General features: G+C 34.4%; 1 long non-coding RNA gene across 1 annotated transcript; it reads right to left on the bottom strand.

Moving 5' to 3' along the window:
- On the bottom strand, positions 1-3,211 carry LOC127154135 (uncharacterized). Its single transcript, XR_007825443.1, has 3 exons — positions 3,162-3,211; positions 2,745-3,071; positions 1-891 (listed from the first exon to the last, which is right to left on the bottom strand). It is a non-coding gene; the product is annotated as an uncharacterized LOC127154135 (long non-coding RNA).
- Positions 3,212-5,251: the final 2,040 nt, after the last annotated feature.

The raw sequence follows: 5,251 nt of genomic DNA, 5'->3' as shown, positions 1-5,251 counted from the left end.
TTTAAAATGTCAGTATTTATTATGTAATGATACATTTTATAACCTGATATATTCATAGAGAAATGTCTCCGCTAAAGAACCATGTCGCAGGAAACATTTTTTTTTAAGTTTATTCACTTCATAACTTATGTCAGCTCCATCAGATGCATTAAAAAGCATAATATTTTAATGTGATCTATCCAGTAACAATGTAAAGTGTGTGATAAACTGTGTAATAATGGTGTTCAGTAATGCAGCTGAAGTAATCAAATATTCTCTACATTTTTTTCCTGTTTTCACACTATTACAATTTTTTTTAATTGTTTGATATATTACAGATCTCTGCCTTTCCATATGAAATAATAAAAACCTCATAGAGTAACAGGCACAATCAATTGATATCATCACAGTAAATTGATAAAGTAACTCTGTTAACATTCATATGTCTATTCCAGCATGTTTGCAGCATTTTTCCCCCTCTCTCTTAAAGTGAGAGGGAAAACCCTGATATTAGCAGCCAAACATTTATTGCTCAGATAACGGCATTCAAAACCATTTATACTCAGTGCCCACATACTTATTTTTTCATGTGTCAGCAAAGCAACTGCCATTGAGATGAATGTAATTGATACCTCACAGCTCTCTTTCGGTGTTACAGATCCCCTGTAGACTGAAGATCATACATGCCATCACACCTGGGACCAACTGCAATGATTTAACTTTATGTTAGAAAATCAGCTGATGGATTGCTATAGAAGGGCATTTTCTGTTTCTGAGTTATGCACTACATCTACATTGCTGTATTATATGTGCAGCTCATACACATCATTCTAGGTCAAATATATTGCAGAATATGGAGCAAAATTAAAAATGGCACAGTCCTCTCTGTTGCTGCTCCATGGTTTCCTCCATCTGTAAGACAAAACATTAAAAAAAAAAAAAAAAAAAAAAAAAAAGTTATTTTCAACATTTCAGGTGTTTTAAGGCCTCTAAACAAAAAAACAAAAAAACAAACAAACAAACAAACAAAAAACAACAACAAAAAAAAAAAACCTGCTGTACACAATCTACTACATGCCTATAATGATAGTTAATTCTTTTTAGAAAGACTTTAAAGGTGAAGTCCACTTCCAGAACAAAACAAATTACAGATAATGTACTCACCCCCTTGTCATCCAAGATGTTCATGTCTTTCTTTCTTCAGTTGTAAAGAAATTATGTTTTTTGAGGAAAACATTTAAGCATTTTTCTCCATATAGTGGACTTCTGTGATGTCCCGAGTTTGAACTTGAAATGCAGTTTAAATGTGGCTTCAAACGATCTCAGCTGAGGAAGAAAGCTCTTATCTAGTGAAACGATCTGTTATTTTTTTATAAAAATAATGTAAGTTATATACTTTTTAATGTCAAATGCTCATCTTGTTTTACTGTGCCTGAACTTTTTTTTCTTGCTCATGACAGTTAGGGTATGTCGAATAACTCTCATGTTCTCCCTCAACTTCAAAATCATCCTATATCATTGTTTTACTTTTTTGTTAAGGGTGTTTGATCCTCTTTGCATGTTCACTTTGCAAGAACTGGGTCGGTACTTCTGCAGCAATGTAGGATGATTTTGAAATGAAGTTGGGGGAGAAAATACAATTGGAGTTTTTCGACATACCCTAACTATCTTGAAGCAGAATACACAGAGTTCAGGCAGGAAAAAGATGAATGTTTGAGATTAAAAAGTATTTAAATTGTATTGTTTTAAATGAAAATAACTGATCGTTTCGGTAGATAAGACCCTTCTTCCTTGGCTGGGATCTTTTACAACCGCATTTGGGATTGTTTGAAGCTGCATTTAAACTGCATTTTGGAAGTTCAAACTCTGAGCACCATATCAGTCCATTATATGGAGAAAAATTCTGAAATGTTTTCCTCAAAAAACACAATTTCTTTATGACGGAAGAAAGAAAGACATTAACATCTTGGATGACAAGGGGGTGAGTACATTATATGTAAATTTTTGTTCTGGAAGTGGACTTCTTTAGGTACAATTGTAAAAAGCTTCCATCTTCAGGCTGTCACGAATCTGGCCGGTTGCCTTCAGTCTGCTCACCACCAGATGTTGCTCTCTCACATTCATATTACATTGACTGTTTCACCACACCCTGGACTACATTCCCCATCAGCCATTGCTCTTATCAACTGCGTCCAATCAGAGACCCTATTTATTTTTGCGGAGTATTGAATTGTCTTTTGCATTCATACAAAGCATTATCCCTGTTATCCTGTGTCTAGTTTCCTTTTGTTTTGTCTTGCTTTTCCCTGCATTGTTATCTAGCCTAGTTATTTCGTTTTGTCAGTCTCGCTGCCTGCCTTTTGAAACCCCTCGCCTGTCTCTTTTGCCTAGCCCTCCTTCGGATAACGTTCGCCGTGGATCGACCTTCGCTTGTGTTACGGACTACTCTTTTGTCTTGCTGTCTAAATGCTTGTTTGCCATTGTTCTGACCCTGCCTGCTATGACCATGTCTTTGTCGATGTCCTCTAATAAAAGTTAGCAAATGGATCCGCTCGCCTCTCGTCTCCCTCTCACTGTTACACGTACAGGCCTACACTTCAGATAATAGGCCTGTAGGTGGCACTATAGGTTTCATTTAAGCTTAAAAACACACTTTGTGCACGTTTAGAAATTTCATTTGGCAGGCTTTATATGGATAATCAGTCATTAACAAACTATTAAAGTTGGAAATACAAAAAATAAATAAAAAATAATATTTCACATACCTCTGACCAAAAGTTGCATGCTTGGATTTTGATGTGTCTTTGTGATGTAGCAGACATACTTTCCTGAATCATTATATTGAAGGTTTTTGAGTTTGAGCGAGAAGTTTCCTTTCATATACTCATTTGGGAAGGTTTCAGCTCTGTTCTTGTACGCGGTGTCCTGCTTCTCCACCGATGCTTTACCCTCAATAATGTCATAAACATTGTGGCTGCTGTTATGTCTCCAATAAACTGTTACATCTTTATTTTTAAGGCCATTGTCAGTAGAAGAACAGGGCAAGACAGCAGAGCCTCTGACTTTACCCTCAACAGTGACCTGCAGACATGCTGAAAATGAGAGACAAGCCTTTGAAGAAAAAAAAAAAAACATAAATAAACAAACAAACAATAATAATTTCTGGTACAGGCTACACTTACCTTTGTTTAACAGTACTGCAAAAACACAGATACAGAAGCAGCAGGACCTGTAAAAACACATGTATGTTATATTTACAGCAGAATCAACAAATAATTACTAAAATCAGAGGCATCATGTCCATTCAAAGTTTTTTGAGCGAAGCGGATTTGGAATGAAGCTTCCAAATGACAAAAAATTGTAGAATATTTTTTTTTTTTTTATATATTTTTTAGTTAATTTTTATATTTATTATAGTTGATACAATCACGCATGCGTGATTATAAGTGCATTATGGCACATCAATCAGTTGCTAAATTCAAATCTGCCCCACCCAGCACCAGACTTCATTTGGACGTCGTTTTTTGGGCTAAATCAAGTCGGCCCGTCATGGACTTCTTTTAACCTAAAAATCGACGTTGAAAAGTGGTCGTTGTTTGGTCTTGAATTTAGTAGTAATTAACATCCAGGACATTTCCTCGTGTGCGCGCCTCACCCATTTGAAATATTTTTTTACAGACGCCATTTTATTTCCTCGCGATTCGGAGTATATGAGGACGGGAAACAACGAAATAAAATGTTTAATCTTACGCACAAAATGTGTTTTGTAATATCATATCGTTTTATAACGATAGTAATGTGCCGCTAAACTGTTCTCAAGATTTTTTTCCCCACTCGCGATGCGGAAGACGAGAGCGCTGTACAATTAGCCTTAAACTTTTTCTTTGAGAGATAACGTTATTTCCTTTCACTCGCAACAGCTGACAGGACAGTTTTACCAAGGAAAACACAGAAAGTAAGTGTTTTACCTCATTTACATTATGTATAATATTACTTTATGGCCACAATAATATCTTTTGTGCACCTAAATGTTTCTCACAGTGATATTCACGTGCTGTGCTCTCCTGAACTTTTTCTCAGAGAGATATTTTCTTTCAATCACGATGCGGAGATGACGGGAAAGTTGGTTTTATCAAGGAAAAGTGTTTTACTTCACATTATGTGTAATATTACTTTATGATGAAATCAATATTCTGTAGATCTGAATTGTAAAGCACAGTAATTACAATGCTTGTCATCTATTATATATATATATATATATATATATATATATATATATATACACACACACAATTTAAATTTAATTATATAAATTAGTTATTGTGATTTTGTAATTTAATTCTTTTTTCTGTCTTGCAGTTACATCAGATCACTTACTCCAGCAGCTCTTTAAAGAAACCGTCTCTTGTAAATGCCATCACTTGTTCCTATTTTTCCGAAATGTAATAATAATTAATTTACACATAGTTTTGCTCTCTTTCTGTGGTCCTTCATGACATTTTTATAATGAAGCTGTGTTATTTATACGCAGATTGATGAGAACGGGTTGGAAAGGCAGGATTAAGCGCATGCTGGAGAAGAAGAAATATTCTAACAAACCCAGTGTTTATGATATGATTTTCTGGCTACGCTTAACCTTGGCTTAATTGTAGCTATACAACTGGAATTACATTATCATTATAATGCGATTTGACCACTTTGATGTCTACACTTTATTAAACGCTTATTTCAGACATTAAATTCTGCAAAAAAAAAAAAAAAAATCAGAAACATCTGCAAAGTTAGTTTACATGGATACGACAACTAAAAATAACCTGCAGGGAATGTTCTGGGAAGGTTCTTTTTAGGTTATAAAATGAAACCACAAAATAATCTGCAGGGAACATTCTGGGAACGTTCTCTGTACACTATAAAAAAAAAAAAAAAAGAAAAAAAAAGAAAAAAAAAAATCCGTCAAAAAACAGAAAAAGTACTGGCAGCTCATTACCTGGACTTTGTACCGTAATTAAAAAAAAAAAAAAAAAAACATTTTTTTTTTTTTTTTTTTCTGTTCATTTCCAGTCTGCCAACAGTAAAAAAAAAAAAAATATATATATAGCTGCAAGCAGCAATTATCGGGGTTCGAGCATTTTAAGGTCTTTAAGGTGGTATGCTTAGGGTCTAGGCCAACCTGGATTCATGGCCTACAGTAAAACATCCAAAATGGAGAATATGCTCACAGAAATACACACAGAAACGAAAAGTTTAAACTAATATATTAATACTGAATAAA

This window comes from Labeo rohita, chromosome 22 (assembly GCF_022985175.1).
Source record: "Labeo rohita strain BAU-BD-2019 chromosome 22, IGBB_LRoh.1.0, whole genome shotgun sequence".
NCBI classification, from domain to species: Eukaryota; Metazoa; Chordata; class Actinopteri; order Cypriniformes; family Cyprinidae; genus Labeo; species Labeo rohita.
This window is presented reverse-complemented; position numbering and strand designations above follow the sequence as displayed.